The sequence below is a fragment of the Lepidochelys kempii genome, chromosome 1 (assembly GCF_965140265.1).
Source record: "Lepidochelys kempii isolate rLepKem1 chromosome 1, rLepKem1.hap2, whole genome shotgun sequence".
Taxonomy (NCBI): domain Eukaryota; kingdom Metazoa; phylum Chordata; order Testudines; family Cheloniidae; genus Lepidochelys; species Lepidochelys kempii.
Genome location: NC_133256.1, coordinates 137,944,568 through 137,967,805, shown reverse-complemented (window position 1 = coordinate 137,967,805; position 23,238 = coordinate 137,944,568). Strand labels below are relative to the sequence as shown.

At 39.9% G+C, this 23,238-nt stretch overlaps 1 long non-coding RNA gene across 1 annotated transcript in view; it reads right to left on the bottom strand.

The window, feature by feature from the left end:
* Positions 1 to 10,172: 10,172 nt before the first annotated feature.
* LOC140915904 (uncharacterized) overlaps positions 10,173 to 23,238 on the bottom strand; it is a 32,956-nt gene continuing 19,890 nt past the window's right edge. Inside the window, exons 2-3 of the long non-coding RNA XR_012160319.1 lie at positions 12,370 to 12,425; positions 10,173 to 11,032 (exon numbers count right to left, since the gene is read on the bottom strand). This is a non-coding gene — a long non-coding RNA (uncharacterized lncRNA). The remainder of the gene's footprint in view (positions 11,033 to 12,369; positions 12,426 to 23,238) is intronic.

Here is a 23,238-nt window from a genome sequence, read left to right as displayed (position 1 = left end):
AATATAACAGCTAGCATCTATAGTTCTTAGGTAGATTACATAGGGTTGAGACAGTCTCTTTTTTCTTCCCTCCTCCAAATATTTTAAAACTATGAGCTTGAATTTAAAGGAGACCCCTAGAGGGAATTACAACCATTCAATGGACAATCGGAGAGGACATTACGTTGTATTTCACAGTGTAACATATATAAGGACACAGCCTGCACTGTAATGGAAGATTGTTATATTCTATTCAGATACTGGGAATGGAAAGCAGTGATGTTTGTGGTGGTGTTACAAACTGTAACAATAAAACCTAATATTAAAAGAGATGAATGGAATGGTTAAACAAGATGTTAACTATTATCAGTGGGATAGTAGCAATGTTAGCTATAGGTGTAGTGCACATTATGAAAGTTTACTGGGTCACAGACCTCTACAAAAACCCTCATGACCCCCCAAGTCAGTGCTGCGCATATATTTCTGTCAGAAATATATGCACAGAGATATGCCAGAAATAATCGAATCTAGCTGTGGCCTGGGGACACTGACCTTAATTTAAAATCAATTAAAAATCCCCATGTCAATGATGGCTGATTGCCCTCTTCTCATGTCTCACACTGATGCTCTCATAGACCTGCCATGGTCAATGTCACTAAACAAGTTGGTAAGCATTATGTCATTTTGCTGCATGTCTCTTGAGGAAGGTGAGATAGCATAGCCTCAGGCAAACTTCACCATGTTACTAAGAGAGCAATTATTATTTATTAATTTATACCGCTCTATGGGTGTGCATCAGCATGTCTACCTCATCCATCTATCCCTATGGTATTTCCTAAAACTACTTCTCTTAATAACATAAACACTGCCAGTGCTAGAATAGAATCTTGTTTCTGTTAGGAACAATTTGTTTGGGTTGCTATACTTAGGGCAGCTAAAATAAGAATGCAAATTAAGGGGCCCAAATCTGTAAATGCTTACATATAATGTAAGCATAACGGAGCCCTAGTACTGCTTGTGCATCTTTAGGGAATTTGTACATCTTTTGGTGGCAAAATTAAAAGACAACGTTTGTCTAGTGGGCCCCCAATAAGTATCAGGACTCTGCATGGACACAGGGTGTGCACTCGTGGATTCCAGCACAGAATCAGAACCTTAATCTGTACTTGTTTTAAAGTAGTCAGGATCATTTTGTATATAGGTACTATAGCCATTTAATAGATTATTTTTAGTGGTAATCCTAACAAGGTTCTATTATTCCCTATTACAAAGCACCATGAGTAATCCAGTTGGATCACACATCTTTGCTTTACTCTTGATTGCATAGAAACACTTTGATCACGTCAATGCTATACATATTGAAATAAATGCTGTCATATTTTGTTATTAATGCAGCAATCCAAGATGGATTAGAAGTTTTAAATTGGATTCATGAATTATAATCAACACTGATACTATGAGCTGTGTGGGGTTTATAATCCAATGTGTGCATATCATTTGTTCTAAACTCTTCAGAACACAGTAAATGGGGTGAAAGCATATAACATAGAAATTCTGAACAGATGCAAGATTTGTAGTAAGAGAAGTAATTTTCAGCTTTTGAAACAATAAGGAATGGACTGCAAGAAGACTCAGGCATCTTTAAAAATTGTTTAAGGCATTGTATATTATAAAAAGAGTACTGAATAAAAGAGATTATAAAACTACATTTCCATGATTTGAGTTTTCATGAGGTCATAATCCACCTGAGTTCCACGGCTTATTTCATCACTGTAGTTTAACAATGGATTTATATAGCCACTGGTGTTACCACTTGCTAAATATATCAAGAGGTTTTAGTGATATAATAATAAATGACAGTGGCATAGTTTAGTGATTTGTGATGTCACCATAATGTCATGTGATGTTTGACATGCAATGTCATGTTAATGTAGTTATGACCTAGCTCACACTACTGACTTAATTTAAACTTTTTTAAAAATATAGATCACATTAATGGGTGGTGCTTTATGATTGGTTTACTGACTGAATTTTACATTTTTAAAAACTATTCTGTTATTAAGAACCATAATATTGAGCTGTGGTGTCAGTTTTTTAGACTTTGCTTCTGGGATCAAACAGAGGAAAAATATAAATTCTATCAAGAATAGGGACTTCAGAGAACTCTTTCCCCTCCTAATTATTATTCTTTTAATAAAACTCTTATCATGTTATATCCTGAGTTGCAGCCATTATCTAAGGCTATGAAGAAAATCACCAATAAACCAGGTGCATTAGTGTGTGTTTGTGAGTGTGTATATCTGTATTATAAAAGGATAAATATAGGGAGGTTTATAACAAAGTTGTAGATAAAACTAGCATACAACCTTGTTGCTTTTTTACAGCTCAGTGTGGTCACTTCTTTGTTTTGTTATTCAGCAAACTGAGTAAGTGGCTTCCGTGCCAGATCAGCCGTGGATATTGGTAATATGTTAAAGAAGATCGTAATCTAAGTGCAAACTAATGTATAGTCACAGCTAAAAATCATGAAGTATCAGACTCAAAACATGTTAGGCAGAACCTACCTTGAGGAACTGTAACTAAAATTCAGTCATGCTATTCCTGGGTCCAGCAGGCCTTCTCCATACAGCTAAAGAGGCTTGGTGGAGTTTCAGGTTTCCGAAGTAAAGTGTGATGTTTCTTTTCACCAACAACAGCAGAGGAAATTGTCTAACATTATATCCTCTGTGGTATGGGCAAGGCTTGGCTGTGATGCCACTACAACTTGTATAACTGCTGAGATACGATAAAGTATCATAGAACAAAAAGGTTCTAATTTGGGGAAAGTCCAAAATGTGTGTTCTGGAGGACCAGGAAGAACCCGGCATCTCTGACTGTTTTGAGATTACGTTTCACAATAGCAATCATTATAAATGTATTCTATCTAGGTTATTACATTGTATTTATCACAATGGAACCTGAGTGCTTTACGAGGGTTTTCGTTTATTTATTACAAGTTCTTTGTGTATCTTAAGTTTCTCTCTCTCCCCCTCATATTTTTTTTTATTTTGGGAAAGTTAAATAAGCGAGTTTTGCATTTTGTTTGGAAGGTGGTGAGATCTGTGCTCATTATGGCACATTCAGGAGCAAGTCCTAAGGCATTGGGCTAGCTGCTGAGAAGATGGCATTTTGCACTGAGTACTCCATGAGTTCCCCAAATATTTGCTATTCTAAAAGAAAAAAAAATGCATATTTTATCCCTAGAGAAAACTGACAGCACCGGAAACATCTCTAGCCATTATAAGAGTAAAAAAGCAAAGGTGAACTTAATGCAGTTCTCCAGCAACACTCATACACGTCTCTTCCTTTGATCATAGGGATGTCTTTTAAATAATCTTAGTAATGAAAAACCTATTATAACGCCATAAGCACAACAAGTCAGTATACTGTACGTCTCAGGAAAGACCCAAGGCCCAAATGTCTATCTCTGCTCTTCCTGCCTCAATAAGTAGTGAATAATGCATTAGTGTTGCTTTAAGCATTTTTTTAAAATACGCTTTAGCCAGAATTATTGGCTTTCTTGTAGCATGTACTGCTGAATTGAGGTCAGGCAGAAGCAAAGCTCACAATCTGAGCCCACCTAATATTATAGGGGGCTCAAAGGGCACCCAGAATACCCCCTGGTTTCAGTGGGAGTTCAGCATGTGGAGTGGCTATGGGATCACACCCAGGGATTCCCAGATTTGTATGACCGGTTCCAAAGCCCAGTGAAGGTCAATGGAAGTCTTCCTGTTAACTACAGTAGGTTTTGGATCAGTCATTTAATAAGCAGTGCAAACTTTGAGGCTCATTTTCCATGAAACCAGGAGAAGTTTTCTATGTTTTCTATGTTGTCTCCCCAAACATACTGATGTTTCGTTATGGGTCCAATCTTGAGACACCCCCCCCCTTCTTCCCCATGTGAGTGACCTTACTCATGGGAGTTGTCCTAGTGGGGACAATTGAAGTCAGGTAAGTAGTTATGTATAGAGGAACTGCTAGGTATTTTGATGGTCTAGGCCACTGCCCTGCAGTGCAGAGGGTGCTCCTAAAGTAGTAAGGCCCCTGAAACTGTGCAGCCATTAGATGGTAGGCATGGGGTGTCCGGAATGGAACCTCCCCTAAATATTTTCTTCAAGATGGTCACCAATGTGGTTGATGCCTTATGCTGGCCCTGTCAGTTAACAGTTACTCACTTGAGCAAAGGATGGGGCCTTAGGACAGCACTAGGCTAGGGATCAGACAGTGTTACTGATCTCTGTTAACCTGCAACATTTTCTCCTTCAGCAATTGTGATGGTCTAAAAGGAGTTAACTTGCAAAGTCATTAGGCTACAGCTGCTTGAAGTATGGGGCATTATTTGCAAAGAAGATATTGTTTCCACACACAGCCCAGCTCTCACATAACTTTACATGGGCAGCCAATCACTATTCTTATTGCAATGCAGCCAGCTGTAAAATCTCAACTAGAGACTCGTACACATCATCTACCTTTCATATAAACATTTGAAAAGGTCAGTTTTTTGGGAGGATGGAAATCTGACAAGATAGGATTTTGTCTGAGGTTCATTCAGCAGGCCTCTAACTGAACAAGATGAAGAAGCAATGAGGAGGAGAGAATCTCTTCGAATTTGAGCTGATTGGTAATTTTGATGAAAGCCCCTTAGCCTCTTTCAGAGACCATTCATTACTTCCAGAAGTTTACTTTTTTTTTTTTTTTTTTTGCAGGAAATGCTGTTCACTCACCCATGGAGGAGAAGTTAAATTCTCCCTTGGGTGAAGGTGAATGCCAAGGGCCTTTGGCCACTGGAAATTTTCTCTATGAGTTCTAGCTTTGGAGCAGAGCAGATCGAAACTCAGACTTTCCAGCCCAAGGGAAACTGCAAAATTTCCATTTCAGAATAAAACAAAATATTTTCTAAATGCCCTGTGACCTGCAATTTCTGCAATATTTCAGTTTCAGTAACATTTCATTTTGGAATTTTAGATTTTGGAATCTGATTTTGGCATTTTGAAATTGTTTTGCATTTTATTTTATAGGTTTTTTCATTTTTATAATAGTGCATTATATTCACGACTACTCAGATGCTATTATGACATAATTAGTTTAATACTCTATTATATTTATTTTTAAAAAACTAAGGGCAGCTGCTACTTAGTACAGATTGAAACATCTTATCTTTTCCAGATCAAGTGTGTCCTGTTTGTCTTGTAATAAAACAGTTTGAGACTTCGTGCGTCACGTTATGTAGCACTACCATGACTACTGGCAGGTCATGTGCTAATGCAAAAATAAAATATTAAAATGATAAAAACCCCTAAAATAAAATTCTAACTGAAATTTTTGAAATTCTAAAATGACATTGCAAATTTTTCTGAAACTAAAAAAAATAAAAATGTTTTGAAATATTTTTCCCTGGGAATTTTTGAAGAAATGACACTTTTTTCAGTGTTGACAGAAGAGGCATTTTCCCTTGGAAAAAAATGTTTTGATGAAAAATTTCCAACCAGCTCTATTCTTGAGGTAGCAATAATATGACCAATCCTCCTTACGCTGAGAGATAAAAGTCTTTCCTTTTGTGTTTTCAAACTTGTATCTGAGTCCTGTCAGTGCTGAAGTTAGAATATCAGATGCATTCATCCAAGATGCACATTATGTATTGTTGAGTATGGAGAAATATCCAAGGAATACTCCAAAGGGGGATGGGTGAGGAGAATAGTCACCAGAATGAAGCCTTGAGAAGAAAATTCAGGACAGGTTCTTGCCCCAATCGAGAAGAATTAATTAATGATTTCGGATAAAGGCATCTCTGCTTAGGTCATAGGAAGAGACAAACTGTACTAGATATCAAAATGCATGTCCTTTGACACATAAAAGTGATAACTCACAGCTTGTACTCATAATCTGCTCACCAATGGTTCTTATGATTCTCCTATATTTAATGGTGGCTTAACCTCACCATCGGCTTTCATCAGCTTGCTACTTGACCTCCTGGATGACGCCCCTTCTCTCCTCAAGAATTTATTTCCACTGTCCACTATTTTGTACCCTTCACTCTATCTGTACAGAAAAGATACAGGGAAATTCCCGCGTTTACTTTGGGTGTTCAGATGCATAAAGTAAAAAAAGTACTTGGTGCCCCCTTGGTACACAGAATTGTTCTGAAATGGCACTCTTGCTTTACATTTTAATAACAGAGAAGGTAGTTGGAGAGTCAGTCGGAAAGTTTCTTCTATCACAAGTAGCAGAGAAGTCGTCAGGCAGTTCTGAAGAGAGCCAACAAGATGGACAGGTCACACAGACATCAGATTTCCTAGAAGCTAATGTAGCAGCGAGACAGCTCTAAACAGCCACTGTAGAGAAGCCAACTGTAGTCAAGCCAAAACCAGTAGGTTGGCAAGCTGAGAAGTTTGCCCACTATGCACGGTAGAAGCCAAAAATCTTGCAGAGAGCTGTTTTACACAACATCTGAGTAGCAGGCTGACATCAGCCAAGATATTTTGCTAGTCAGGAATGTGCAGCTGGACTGGGAGACTGCTTCCAGCTTACGTGTAAACCCACCTGCCTGCAGCAACCTGAACCGTCCACGCAACCCACATCAGCTTGTCCGCCTGTGTAATGAACCAGAGCTTTCTGAACATGACTGTTCAGAGACAGCAACAATGAAGTTGGCTGTTATCTTTAAAGACGATGGGCCTGATTCTCGTCTCGTGCTGGTGTAATCACCACATCCGTGTAAACATAGAGAAGAGGAATCAGAAACAGGCTCTGTATGCCCTATAATAATGAAAATAAATCCAACGTTGACTGAATTTAGTTGCATAAGATTTTACTAAAGCCAGACTAGGACAGTGAAAATTTGGTTTAGTGTAGAGTGAAATGGTGCTGCCTCATTCAGAGCAAATAGCACCACTTCCTTCAACAGAACTCCCTGCACGGCGAGGTACCAATTACCATGAGAGAGCGCGGCACCACTTAGCCTTCAAAGAGCCTTTGTTTCTTTCACTGGGTGTAACTGCCTCGTAGATTCATGAATGTAAAAGTCTCTTTTATGCATTTATTTATTATTTTTAAAGTGTGCTCCGCTGGCATTTAAAACTGTTACAGGCAGGGATGTGGCTCTCCTGAGCATTTCCCCATTGAGGTATTAGGGCCAGATTTTCAGACGTGTTTAGGCTTCTAAAGAAGCAGATATGCATCTGGTGAGATTTTCAAAAGCACCTAAGCATGTCAGGTACCTAATTCTCTAATTGATTTTTAATAGTTTAGGGACTCTAATATGCAGATAGACGCCTAATACTTTTGAAAATCTGGCCCTTACTGCCCATTTTGTGTGTGTGTGCGTGTGTGTAAACATACATCACACTCTCCTGAGGTTTACAGAGGTCACAGTAGTGGAATGGTGGCCCTTCCAGATATGGACCTTGCTCTCTATGGCCCTTTGCCTCAAACTCTCCCTCTAAGCGTGGGTGCAAACTTCCAGGAGTCCTCAAACCCCTGAATTTTACGATGCAATTGGTCATTTAATATTTTGACTGTTATGGTTTGTGCAATCTCCAAAGCACCTTTGGGGGGATGGGGAAGGACTTTAACATTAATCATTATTTTTCAGTCCAGAGTTTTGAAAGGAGCTTAACATGAACATGGCTAATCGATCCTTTCCTTGTTTACGCACCAGGGACATCAATGATGCCAACAGAGCGCTAAGAGCAGGGCTTGCTGGTGACCTTATATTCCATTGTTTATGCCCCTACATCCCAGAAGAACAGCAACTACTGCTTTTTATACTTGTTTGGCAGTAGCCTGACTGACTCCAGGTTTTAAAGACACAGTCCTCAGATAGGAGTAGCGTTATTATTGCCCCATCCACAATGCAAATGCTTTCAAAAGCTGCCCCAGTGACATATCTATTAATTATACATGCACTATACTGTACTTCACAGTAAAACAGCCAAGTCCCTGTGGCAAAAGGAACCTCTAGCACAATTAGCAAGCAGCTGGAGAAGCAGCCTTTCACAGTGAAATCTGCCCGTCAGGCATTCCTAGTTCTACAATGAAAGAGGATGTTCTCATAGGCACCAGCTATGGAGGCTCAAATGCCACATCCTGAAATACAGCTCAGAGCTGAGCCCCACTGGTCCTAGAGATCAAAATTGATTAGCTTTAGATTTTGAAGCTTCCACATAGGCTTCTGATTAGTGGATGCAGTGTGGTCCAGTGGGTGTCAGAAGACCTGACCATTATTCCTGACTCTACCATTGATTAACGGTATGATCATAGGCAAGCCAATTAACCTCATTGTGCCTCAGTTTCCCTATCCCTTATTTCCCCAGTGTTACATAGGGTGAAATCCTGGTCCCACTGAAGTCAATGGCAAAACTCCCATTTATGTCAGTGTGGCCAAGATTTCATACCTAATCTCCTTTATAGAGTGCTTTGAGATCTCTGGATGAAAATCAATATGTAGACACACGAGTACTGTACAATCATGAGCTATGATGGACAGAAGCTTCTTGCAACAATGGCAGCATATTTGCGGAGTGTAATCATGCAGAATGAATTCAGTGGGGTCAGTGGTTGGGGAGGAAAACTGAAAAATCACGAAGACAGACCAGAGATGTTGAGGGAAAGATAAAATGAACAGAGAAAAGAGAATGAGGAACAGAAGTAAGAGATTGAAAAAACAAGGGTGGGAAAAGAGAGGTCAGTGTATTAGGCAGAAATTTTAATATAAAGAAATATGATTTGGGGGGAAAAGGAAAGCTCTTAGTGTCTGCTCTAAAGCCCATTTAAATCAATGGAAGAAATCTATTAGGCTTTGTCTCAGGTCCTAAAAGACAACAAACCAAATGTTTCTACAGGCTTTATTAAAATCATTTGATTCCTCCATCCTCCCCAGTCCTCTAGCAGAAGAAAAGAAGAGCTAAACACTTGGAGAAATGCCTAGTGAACTTTACAAAAAAAGAAAAGGAGTACTAGGGGCACCTTAGAGACTAACCAATTGATTTGACCATAAGCTTTCGTGAGCTACGGCTCACTTCATCGTGCATCCGATGAAGTGAGCTGTAGCTCATGAAAGCTTATGCTCAAATAAATTGGTTAGTCTCTAAGGTGCCACTAGTACTCCTTTTCTTTTTACGGATACAGACTAACATGGCTGTTACTCTGAAACTAGCGAACTTTAGTTTATCTTCAGTTTCGGAAGCAAACTAGTATTCCTTCAGTTCCTGATTCTTACGCCATGAGGTCATGAAGATAGTAGAAAGTGATTTTGTAGCTGTTTTAGGATTTGTGCAGCACTAAATGTATAAGGTACGTTATAAAAGGTAAATAACCCCAAATATACAATGTGTATATGTATAATCAAGTTAGAGAATAATGAAGCCCCTGCAAATAATTCTAGCATATTTAAGCCTGCTTCCAGACAGCGTGCCTTGAAATTATCAACTCATATATACTAAATAGGACCAAAAAAGCACCTCCCATAATACAGTTTGTCTTAGATGAATAATAATGGCTTTAAAGTTTACAAAGCCAAAACACGTTTTAAATCAAAGAAATAGAAGGATGGTAAAAACTACTAATTAGATACATTAAACGAGCAGCCTCATTAAACGCCCAACTCAAGCCCTCTTATTGGTTCCAAAAAAAAGTGCAATTCCTAGAGGTGTTGAAACGTCATTTCTTGGACGCTACGTTCCAATGAGAGTTGTAGACATTAAAGCTAACACTGGAGAAATGGTTCAGCACCCAGTTCATATGTATGCCTGCATGTGCACAAATGTATATTTCTTAATATGACTTCCCCTTTTCCTGGTTCAGGTTTGGATTATTTGCCCAACCCTTTTAAAAACATCTCCAGTAACGTTGGCACTACCCAGTTGCTTTGTGACAGCTCATACAAAGACAACTCGCAAATGAGTGACACTCTGTGCCTAGCACACAATATCATGGGGATGGCACATGACATTATATTATGATGTAAATGCACTGTGATCCAAGTAGCACATAATATACCAAACATGTAATGTGTGTAAAAATGATCCCCGTAACAGAGGATATAAATACATTTCTTGTGATCTTAATGATATACAATTTAAATGTCACATTTGCTGGGAAATTAGAGTCTGAAGACAGTGACCTTTGCATGGTGCCCAAAATCATCCTCAGGCACATTACTTCTACATGCATTTATTATTGCATTGCATTAGATGCATCACTGGAACAATATAAGCCCATCCTTTATTTTTAAACATTTTATAAAATGATGCAGTCCAAGTATTATGCCGCAAGAACACAATATAATCTACAAACAATGCAATTTACCAATATGCATGACAATCTAATCAGAGAGAGAAAGAAATAGGTTGCACCCTAACAGCCATGAGCATTTGAGACACATTGCTCCTAAGCACGGTGTGATTCACTGTCCTCCGAAGCTGATGAAATCAAATATAATGAGCAGTTTAACAAGTTCTTTTACTCAGTTTATTCTGTCGGATTCATAGGGCCAAATGCTTTATTCCTGCGCATAGCACAAATGGCTAGTTCGTATGTTGAGGGTCTCTGCAGGGACGGAAGCGGGGACAAACCCTCAGCCCACAGAGTGGCAGCAGAGCCACTCTGTATTCATGACTGCAGTCTTCCAACTGTACAATCCCACATGATGAGTGTGGTCTCCCTCCACTGGGAAGAATGGCCAGTGGATACACACAGACAAGGAATCACTGCCCTGCCCTTCTTCTTCACTACTGCATCCATTGGAGAGCCCCACAATTCACAGAGAATCAGATCACCGGTGCCTGTACGCAGACTGGTCCAACACCAAGGGAGACTGAAACATCAGCCTGCAAGCGGGAGCTGATCTCAGCACTGTTCTATACTTTCAATGGAATAAATAGCCACCTGAAGGTAGGGGCCTCTGGCTCCTCCCCCACCATTCTACGGGACTGGGCTGAAGGCGCTACATGTCTCCAGAACAGATCCTCTCTTTTCCTCCCAACACCTATGCTCGGCTCCACGTGCCATTGGGCTGCTGGACAGGAGGGGAGAAGAGAAAAGTTATCCAACATAAAAATTTTTCTTCTTTTTTGACCAAATAAAACAGAGAGGATTTCATTGGTGAGGCTTAGCCTCTCGTTACGAGCCATTGTGATTATACAGCAATTTCAGAGATAGGCTGGTTTGCAGATAAGTGACCCATACAAATAAGTATTCCATACATTCTACCTGAGGCAGCAAAAAAAGAAGAAAAAAAACCATGGAGATGAAAATACTCCACATGCTGTATACCCACCATTGCTACTAACAATTGACTATCTGAACATCCATCCATCTCAGGTCTGAGGGTATGGACTATGCACAAAGTACTACCTTTGGAGTGAAGGGATTTGTGTGTGTGGTAAAATGAAACTAAAAGTAGGAACGTTTAACATATAGAACTCTGTTTTGACAAGTGGTGTATCTTCCCTTTGTACCTTTACACGTATTTTAGAAGTACTGTACCATGCATAGTATCTATTAATTTATAAACAATGTGTGGCCAACTCTGTTTGCATCATAGGAGTTGGGGGAAGGGAGTGTCTTCAATTTCTTTAATCAAATTTGTGTTCATGAAAATGCCATATGGACCGTGTTGGGGAATGAAGTTCTCGGTTTATCTAATAAGCACAAGGACAACAACAGTGTAAACTTCCCCGTGTTACCCTGTCAAGGAGCCTCATCCCCAAACTAGAGAGACCAAGCCTAGTAAGGGCAAGTCACGCAGCCTTCAAGCCTAATCAATCCTTGGTTTCATTATCGCATAGGCCACCAAGCCATCAGGCAGATGACAACTACTTTCTTGCACTGTCAACTTATGTTGAATTCAAATCAGTGACCTACAGGTGAAAAACTCCCCTCCTGCCATTCACTCCCTATGGGGCTGTGATTTAAAAGATCTAGGAGAGAAGTTATACTTTGATTTTAAAAATAGAACAACGATAAATTAACATGGCACACAGTATGTAGATTACAAACATGGAATAACACATAAAATTGTCACTCACAGTTTGCAGAGGACAAAAAACTGGGGGAGTGGTAAATAATAACGAGGACAAGTCACTGATTCACAGTGATCAGGATCACCTAGTAAACTGGGTACAAGCAAACAATAGGTGTTTTAATACAGCTAAATGTAAACGTATACATCTAGGAACAAAGAATGTAGGCCACACTTACACAATGGGGAATTCTATCCTTGGAAGTAGTGACTGAACAAGATTTGGGTTTGTGGTGGATAGTTAGCTGAACAGGAGTACCCAATGTAATGCTGTAGCCAAAAAAGTTAATGCAATCCGGGATGCATAAACAGGGAATCTCAAGTAGGAGTACCTCTTTATTTGGCACTAGTGCAACCACTGCTGGAATACTGTGTCCGGTTCTGGTGCCTGCAATATAACAATGATGTTAATAAATTGGAGAGAGTTCAGAGAAGAGCCATGGGAATGAATATAGGATTAGAAAACATGCTTTATCATGACTGAGCTCTTTGAGTCTATCTATTTAGCTTAAAGAGAAGGTTAAGGGGTGACTTGATTACAGTCTATATTTCCTACATAGGGAACAAATATTTAAAACGGTCTCTTCAATCTAATAGAGAAAGGTATAACATGATCCAGTGGCTGGAAGTTGAAGCTAGACAAATTCAGAATGGAAATAAGGTGTACATTTTTGACAATGAGGGTAATTAACCATTGGAACAATTTACCAACGGTCATGGTGGATTCACTGTCACTGACAATTTTTAAATCAAGATTGGATGTTTTTCTAAAAGATATGCTCTATGAACTATTTTGGGGAAGTTTACAGCCTGTTTTATACAGAAGATCAGACTAGATGATCACAACGGTCCCTTCTGGCCTTGAAATCTATAAATTAGTGAAAACAAATCAGTTTACTGTACAAAATTTACAATTTAGACCCTACACTCATCTTTTGGATTATGCCTAGGAATATTTATTTTTGCCATCTGTTTCTCAATGTCCAATATATATTTGCCACTTTGACATACAAATTGTACAGGCATATGCTTCAGATATTTAGGGGGAGTGAATATTTTAGGCCAAGTACAGTTCTTGAGCCACACAGAGCTCTTAACAACATCAGTAAGAGTTGAGTGCCTGGGTCAAGTGTGATACATGGTTGTAGGATTATTATATATGTATTTCTATGGCATGTATATGACTGATTCTATCTAGTCCAGGAAGTTTCAAATATCCCATTAATGGTTTAAATGTGCTCTTTGTTAATATGCCCCTAATGTATGATTTATGAATGCCAGTTTTGCATTGTCTCAGCATTTCTGAGTAATTAAAGGCTCTGTTAGCCATACTTCTGTGAGACATAAAAGTTCTGTATAATCAAGGAAAGGGAACGACTTATTAACTACAAAGTTGTGAAGAGGTCTGGTTCTTCCTTTAGTACAAGGAAGATTTACTTCTATGAATCCCATCATCATTGTCTTTCCTGCACAATTTGCCCATGCAATGTAAGGACAATAGGGGCCAGATCCACACCTGGTGTAAACTGGTGTAGTTCCATTGAAGTCAGTGGAGATATGTCACCTTACACCAGCTGAAAATCTGGACCCTCAAAGTAATCTATGGAATTCTGCTTGTGCTGGGCAAGCTCACTACCCAGTAAGGGAATGCCTACAGCACACAGTGCACTGGATTTCATGGGGCACGCTTGAAGCCCTAACAATCCTGTGTGCCCCCATCCATCTTCTGCTTGCAGAGTAGGTAACAGGTGTTCAAGGTCAAAATGGAGATGCTCCCAATGTTAGAATTCACAGTTTGGAATCTAGCATTTATTTCAGCCTTGACCAGGAGGTCTGTCCCGATACCACTATTTCGAATGGACCTCTGAAGTCAGGGGTACTCAGAGATCCTCTATACATTTTTTTTTTAAATGCATGCACAGTCTCACTGGGTTTCCAACCCCACATCATAATCCAGGAACCTTTGCGGCTAAAGAACTGGTAGTTTGTCTCAGCTATCCCTAGCTAATAGGTGTTTGTTTTAAAATTACTTTAAAAGGTTTTTTTGTTGTTGTTTCAATGTCATACTTGGACGGTTTCCTTTGATAATGATTCTTTACCAAGAATTATCATGTATATGTGGAATTATGTTATCTTAATTTTGCCTCTTGCTGTATTTGAATCCTGTATACCCCTGTCACACACAAATGATTTAAATCAAAAAGAGAGAATTGTAACATCTACAGATTTCTGGATTATGCACACACACACCCACCCACCCAAAACCACTTCAAAATATCTTCCCAGATTAATTTAATACCACAACCAGAGCCACCCCTATTTCCACTCCCATTAAAAAGGAGACAGGAAAAACTCAGTGACTTAACTAGCAGAGAGGCTGCTTAAAAAGAAGACATTCATTACTTCCCTTTAACATACTGAGTCTAGAAAACTTCACTAGGTGGGTTCTCATGCAATTCTGGAAGGAGGAGAGCTAGGTTTTCCATTTACAGCATGCCAGGGGATATCTGGAATGCAGCGTATGCAGTCTTACGGGGGTAAAATAAATAGAGCGAATACAATTAAAAAAGGTTAACTTGTACCTACACTTCAGAGAGCGTGGCCTTTGTTTTATTTTTTTAATTAGAACTTTCTGAAACCACAACACTTTTTTAAAATAGACATGGAGCCCTTTCTTTGTTGATATTGCTCAACCACTTATGTTTTCACTGTGCTGCTAGAACAGCCAGAAGACAATTAGAGGCTATTTTTAGAGTGGCTCACTCTGTAAAGCTGAAATTTGTAGGTTAGGTTTACCAGTTGCTAGCTGTTTCTAATTCTTGATCTTCCTTTAATATGGTCTTTCCAAATGGTCAGCCTCCATGATAATCAAGATACAACATGGATATTGTATCTCTCAATCTTTTAAAAATAATCTGATTTATCAAAAGCATCATTTAAAAGGCATGAAGTCAAAATCATATACCGACTGAGATAAAAGAATGGAAAAACCCAAGAAAACATCACTGCTTTGGTTTGCTTTACCACACATCAGATCTACTCTAAATGGAGCGTAAAGCATTTAATACTGCCTTAAGACATACAGATCTCTGGGAAACATATTCATGTTGCTATACATTCAACTTGTTTCACCTTTTAAGGGTTTGTCTGGTTCAAGTCTCTTTCTGAGTTCAGCAATAAAAAAAAAAATCTCATCTTGCCATTTATTAGAAATAAAAGTGACAGTGAGAAAGCAGAAATAGAGACGACTTTCCTAAATACAGAGCAGAGCCTTATTCACGTGGCTGAACAGAAAGTCACTGAAACTAGAAGATGTAGGAGGGATGTGGCAGCTTGTACGGCTCTGCACATAAATGACGAGACTGCCCAGAAGGGACATAATCGTGACCCAACCCCACTGAGGCTCACCTTTTGACATATTTGGCTCATTTTACAGTACCACTGCAGGTGTAGGGAACACACTGCAGTTAACAAAAAAAAAAAAAAAATGCTGCTAGAATATTTTTCTTGTAGAATCTATCTTTGGGGATTCATATGTGCGCAGACATGCAGGTATTCCTGGTATGCTCTATAAAAAAAAAGAGTCAGGAATGTATTCCATTATTTGGGCAATAGACCATATCGGCCAAGTGTGGAAGTCCCAGGGATGGATTTGGTTCCTTGGCTGAAATTCTAGACAATCTTCTGTCTTAAAGAATTTGTACCAAAACTATTCAGTATACTTATGCAGCATTAGCACTTAGTGCCAGAGTGAATTTTTATCTTGGAGCTTTTACTATGAAACCATTGGTCTTTATGGAAGCACAAACAACCACTAAACTAGAGAAGGAGACAGATTTTTGCTATGAGCAGACTTCAATATCAGATTATGTGACATAGTCTAGCCTTAAATCCATGCTGTTTTATCATCTCAAAGCCTGCAAAACGTATTTGACACAGAGCAGTGCAAACATTATTCCACCAAGAATTAAAGCTTACCTGGAATCCTTTTCTAGGAAAAAAAAAAAAACACTTCTTTTCCCAGTGCTCTCTGTGACTAATTTTAAAGTTAATACCTTCATCCAAATTACAGCATACAAAGGGAAATTCATTTCTCCTGCAAAGAGCCTGTGTGGGTGCTATGTCAGGTAAAATGCACTGTGCAGTTGAAATCCACCACCCTGAACCCAGGGTAAGGACCTGGGATTAAAGGGCAGCTCCCCACCCTAGCCCAAGGCTGTTACTGTGATTGAATGAGCTGAAGTAGTGGCCATAGCACCTTCACGCTGCTTGTACCAGAATGTTAGAGTCACTGGACCTGCATAATCATAGATCCTGTCCATCCTCCCCTGCTCTGCCCCTTGGTGTAATAATTGAGGCCTAGCAGGCCCACTTTAACTGCTAGTCTAACGAGTGAAAAGTGCGTAAAGCTTCATGAACACAACAGCCCATCACATCTCTCCACAGCGGCCTATGTAGGATTCTTACTATTTATTATTTGTATTACCATAGCACTTAAGAGCCCCAGTCATGGGCCAGAACCCCATTATCCTCAGTGCTGTAAAAAACAAAGAACAAAAAGCCAGCCCCTGCCCCAAACAGCTTACAGTCTAGTTCAGAGTCCTCTTCCAAGGTGGCATATGCAAGCCGTACCACACTGCTGCTATGCCTGCAACTCCCCCCAACCAGCCCAAATGCAGGCATACAGTGGTTGCAAGGACCTTGCACTGAACTCCCACACCGTGGGCAAATTTCACCCTTATTAATAGTACACTCTATGCTTTCAATTTAAAAGCTCTTTACAATTATGTGTTAGCTTCATTTTACGGAAGGGGAATCTGACACAGAGGAAGTAGAAGCTGAAATTAGAATCCAGAAATTCCTGCCTCCCACGCCTGTGTTCTCACCTGTAGACCATGCTTGTCTCCCAATTTACAAACATCCTTTCTTGAAATAATTAAAACAAAAACAGACCATATATGGAATTATGTAAATAAGAAAGTTTTTAAAAGTTGCATATTCACAAACAGGTGGCACTGGTGATTTCTATATTCCTACCAATACACTTACGTTTCTTGACACAGGGGCATCACATAACAGTCATTGTATTGACTGGGTGCATGACTGTGTCTTGGCTCACACCCAAGAGGTGTAGCTCCTCCCTATTGGAAAGGCTCGGGAAGTAACTGAAAGTCAGTTTTCAGAGTAGCAGCCGTGTTAGTCTGTATTCGCAAAAAGAAAAGGAGTACTAGTGGCACCTTAGAGACTAACCAATTTATTTGAGCATAAGTTTTCGTGAGGTACAGCTCACTTCATCCGATGAAGTGAGCTGTAGGAATGCATCCGATGAAGTGAGCTGTAGCTCACGAAAGCTTATGCTCAAATAAATTTGTTAGTCTCTAAGGTGCCACAAGTACTCCTTTTCTTTTTTTGAAAGTCAGTTGTATCTGTTTTTCTTATCTCTGCGAGAAAGTGGGAATGTAACAATAGGAGGTGAGTTGCCTGTGTTCTGCTTATTGCTGGAAGAGCGGATGGCTCTTTTGTTTAATGAGCTGCCCCCTTCTGTCTTATTTCCAGGGACTGTGCCTAGTTGTGCTATAGACCAATAGACAGACAGCAAGGTCACGTAACAATAGCATCCTCTTTTGCACAATATCAAAGTACTGTTACAAAGCCTCATCTCTTCAGGTCCCCCTCACCCATCACTACACCCCTCAATTAAAACTAAAACAAAAGCTCCTGAAATTTTCAATCCTAAAAACAGCTAACCAAATATTAAAAACAGCAATTAAGCTAAGAAAGTGTATTATTAATTACTGGTGCTCTGTAGATTCTCACCCTACAAATGGTATTGGCTAAAATGTGTTTGAAAATTCAGTGCTGTTTATTAAATACATTACAGAGTAGTCCCAGACAGTAATATTATGACTAGTAGCAAAAATTATCTAGGTATAAACGTCCAGAGCCCCCATTCTTTGACATCCAAAAGCCCCAGTGAAATCAATGGGAATTTTTGGTCAAGTTCATAAACTGATCTTTCTCTCTTTCCCCCACCCCCGACACACACAAAATCCTTGGGGAAAGACCAGTAACAGAGAACACTGAATAAAATGATCTTCACAAGGTAGTAATGTCCAGATTCCTCTAACATTAAGGGCAGTATAAATCAGATTTACCATCAAGCATCACAAACCAACATTCATTCTCTATTATGCAAATACAGTTTCACAGTATGACACATCTGTAAGGCTACATTTGGTTCCCCACCCCCCACCCTCTGGCACAGTTGGCATCTGCTGCTTTAATGCATTTGATATACTGCATTTGATTAGATTACAGGAATTACTATAAATATCATTTTTAATGTCATTAACTGTTACTGGCGCATCCTCCAATATTTTGTTTTCTCCAAATGTTTTGCAGGAGAGCTAATGAAATTTGACTGTCCTATAGCTTGGCTGTAATTTCATTGTTTAGGTCCAGAAGTTCTTGGAATTGGTCACTGTTATCATAGGATAACTGTGAGAAACTAGTGGATTCTGTACGCTATACAACACAAGCAAATTTTGTGTCCTCTGCACCTCTGTATTGTCCATCTGTGGTCAACATTTTGAGTTCAGACTTTGTCTTCCTTGAAATAAACTGATTCTTCAAGCATTCCTGCTGGTAATTTCATTTGTTAGACTACTCACTGCAGGCAATGAGGAAGGGGGGACCCTTGTATCTGCATGGAATACTACTGATGTTTGGGATCAATGGGATACTGTTTTTGTACAGGGGACCACTCAACGTCGCTTTTGTAGGCTCAGGGCCTTATTGTGCTCAAGAAAATCTAGGATTGATCGTAGATGGCACAGTAACGGAATCAGGAAAGAATACAATGCTATTCTCCAATGTATATAGGAGGAATTATACATAAAACTACAAAGGTGGCATTCTGTTTTACCTTGGAATCCTGGAGGATAAGACTTATGAGGAGAGAAAACAGAAACCCAGTTTATTTAGTGTGGAAAGGACAAGTTTCAGGTGGCAAAAATCACAGGCAAAAATGCCTTCAAGGTAACAATAGAAGTGAATTTACGGAATTATTTACGGCACGACAATGATCCATAGGCTTAGGGCAAGAAAAGAGAAGTTTTGGTTAGGCTGCAGGAAAGAGTTCTTAATAGGAAGAAGAATTGCCAAGGGAAGCAGTTGAAGCACCAACTAAAATCACCGCAGCTATGCAAGCACAGGTGAAAGAAAACATTCATTGGAATGACATAGTGAGTAGCCCTGAGTAACAGAGGGGGTCATTTTGCATGAACCAACAAGGCCTTTTCTTATGCTACCATCACCGGTTCTGGGTGTGTGATTGTCTGAGACTTACCAAAATAACATTATTTTGTTAGGTTTCAGAGTAGCAGCCATGTTAGTCTGTAGTCGCAAAAAGAAAAGGTGTACTTGTGGCACCTTAGAGACTAACAAATTTATTTGAGCGTAAGCTTTTGTAAGCTACAGCTCATGCTCAAATAAATTTGTTAGTCTCTAAGGTGCCACAAGTACTCCTTTTCTTTTTATTATTTTGTTAGTTTAGTAAAATGTAGTTATTGTCAGGTATTTATTGTACTTTGTGATTTAATGCAGGTGGTGCCCAAAAATACATACATACATAAAATTCCCATTGATTTAAGTGGAAATTTAATGTAGATTTCAGAAGACAGTTATTTGGGCCACAGTCTCTTGAGAACTTGTTTTAAATGAACGCTATTGGTCCTAGTGTTTTACTGCATTTTTATTTCATGAATTGTTCCATCGGTTCTTTCTGAAAAACTCTGTCTCTTACTTTGCCTCACTTTGACTGTGAGGACCAACTGCTGAGTAGGTTTTCTTCCATTATCCTGTGTAGTAAAAAGCAATGCAAAGAAACAACTAGCTTCTCTGCAATTTCTTTACCCTCTTTGATTGTCCTTTTTACACCCTACAGGAGCCCCTGACTCTCTAACAAGTATCCTTACTCTGAAATAAAGGATTAATTTGATATTTGTTGTTGTTCAGATCTCCTCTTAGTCCCCTTTATTAGAATTCTGTATTATTATTTCTTACATTACAGTAGTGCATAGGGGAACCTGTTAGGATTAAGGCCCCATGGTATAAGGTGCTGTATAAACGCAAACATAGCCATGGGTTCTCTCTCTGAAGAGCTTGCAAATACTGCAAGACTCTGATAAAGGCACCGTATGCTAAATCAGGCTCCATGCTGGTTCAATGGAGTTCAATTTCCTAACTATTCCCTTCAGGTTGTTTCTTACTTCCTGATTTTTTGGTTAAGAATTTCTCTGCTTGACATTTAGTTATGATGGTGGGTGACAGTCCAACATGCGAAAGCTCCCCAGAAAATGCCTGATTTCAAAGACCAGATTCTCCCAGCCTAACTTGGGGCTTGATTATCAGAGCCCTTAATCAGCCCACACGGTACATATTCCCCCTCTCAGACTGTGACTCCAGCGGCAGTGGGTAGAGCAGGCATGACTTGCCTGATACTACCTGCTGTGAGCTACTGGCCAGGAAGGGGATGGAGAAGGCCTTGATTCTGACACCCTACTTGCCCAGCCAGCTCTGGCTGGCACACCCTGGGGAGAAAGCCATTGCACAAAATGGGGAGCAGTAACTTACCACCCAGTATAAAGGTGAACAGAGGGGGACTGTGATTCTCTAAGTCACAATTCAATGCCTGGTCGCTACAGCTATCGTCTAATCCTGTAAACAGGGGTGTAGGAACAATTTTTTATAGTGGGGGTGCTGTGAGCCATGGAACCAAACTGTAAATCCTGTATATAATGGAAACCGCTTCAAGCCGGGGGGTGCGGCAGCACCGCCAGCACCCAGGCCTGTAAAGTAAAGATACTTCTCCATGGGCTAGTTTGTACCTTACTCTGAGGCTGCAAGTAGTCCCACTGACTTCAGTACAACTTCTCACAGAGTAAGGTATGACAACATAATGGTGGCAAGATCTGATCCTGTGTTACGGTCACTGTTTCCTAGTAGCTCAACCACACTTCCTGAACCAGCTCTTGGGTGTTACCGTGTGTCACTCAGGACTAAGGGCTCTCTGCTGATCTTGATTAAGCCAATGTGATTTTTTAAAATCTAACAACGCTATCTTGCCCAGTGACCTCAAAGTCAATTGAGTTACTTTGGCATCTTAACAGTATAACTGAGCTCAGAATCTAGCCTCACGTTAGGTCTCGCTTTCCTCCATAATGAGCTATTTTGTCAACATACATTTTTTGGTACAGAATTATTTTTCTAAACCATGTCCCATTACTGTTCCTCAACGAGGACAATAAGGCAGTATTTCTGAAGTGGGCATACACCACCACAATTCAAACAATAATAAAAAGACTATTCCTCTCTCTGTACAAGCGGTATCTATTCATAGGTCTGACTGGGTTTCATTCATACAGCCTGTCCACTCTGCATTGTAGCTGTGTCAGCTCAATAAGCAGTATGGATAATACATTTGCCAGTGTGTACCTATTCTTTTCAAATTAGTTATATTAAATTAAGGTTGCTATTATAGTTTGGCAAGTAGTTTATTGCAATGCCTTTTTTTTGTTCACTGAATATTCCCGGAATGTGACAATTTCAATGGAGAACAAATCTGAGACTATTAATGCATTTGCTTTGAAGAAAAAAAAAAAGTTTCCTATCGGCCCTGATGCTCACAATACTCAGACTATGTTTACACTAGCACTTTTGTTGGTATAACTTGTCATTCAGGGGTGTGAAAAAATACACCCCCATACCCACACCCAAGAGACATAAGTTTCACTGACAGAAGTGCCGGTGTGGACAGTGCTATGTCAGCAGGAGAAGCTCTCCTGCCGACATAGCTACCGCTGCTCGTTGGGGATGGTTTAATGATGTCAGTGGGAGAGTTCTCTCTGTCGGCACAGAGCACCTACACGCGTGATCTTACAGTGGCACACTGGCGTCAGTACAGCTGTGCCGCTGACAGCTCGCTAGTGTAGACATGGCCTTAAATAACTTTAAAAATCTGACCCAAAGTCACTTAGGTGCCTAAAAATGCCGATAGGAGCCAAGTGGGATTTTCAAGAGCGCCTATCTGCGTCTTTCAACACCTAAATACCTTTACCAATCTGGCCTTTACTTCACAAGTAGTCCCACTGAAGTTAATGAGGTGGACTGTCACTTTGCTTCTAGCCCTGAAGGGCAGCACATAGCTGCACAGCCTCACGAGCAGCAAAAGGAGGGAATCTTATTAGAGAGGACCTTCACTGCTGCAGGCCTTCTCCTTCCATCAGTTCCCTCCCTCCAGTCAAGTTCTAAGAGAGGCTCATTAAAATACCTTCTCTGTTTCTTTTGGTTCCTCACCTCAGAGTCACTCATTTCTGTTTAGCTGTAGTCCAGATACTCGTTTTATTGACTCCATAACTTCAGTAACTTTATTAATATGCAGGGCCAGCCCACAACATTTTAGCACCTGAGGCGAGGAACTCAAATGACGCCCCCATTCCCCCTCACTTGGGCCAAAACTTTGAAACTCTGGGTCCTAGTGGTGCCCCCCCACAGTCTGGCACCTGAGGTGGCCACCTCAGTTCGCCTCATGGTAAGGCCAGCCCTGTTAATATGGGCTCACTCTTTCTGCCTCACTCCTGCTTTCTTAGCAACTCTAACACAAGAGTCCTTAAAAATTGACCATAGCTTATTAACCATTGGGAATACCTGATAATTCAGTTCATACATTTGCTTGTTGAAATCCTATACGGAGGACTAAGGAGAAATATTTATTCTAAACATTAGGCTACTAAAATGAGAGTGATGTTAAATTGTCAGCTGTGTGAGGATTAGGTTGTACCTGCTTTTAAGAGTTATATAAATACCAAATACAATAATTTTAAATTTCAGACTGGGATAATCCATACATTTGTGCAACCCTGGAACCATATTTGGCTTCACCTGTTTTAATGAACAAATCTAATTCCATCATATTAGGGAAAACAAGAACCAAAAGAGAGCTGCATATTCTGTATTACAAATTATTGTTATCAGCTGCCCAGCAGGACTCCAGTCAGCACTAAATATGAACAATGGATAAATTACAGGGGTCATTCAATGAGCACAATCAAAATGCAAACACTTTGCTTTTACTTGATGCAGGAAAAAAATGAGAATCCTTGTAGCCTCCTTGGAGCATACGACAGCCACTTGGACTGCAG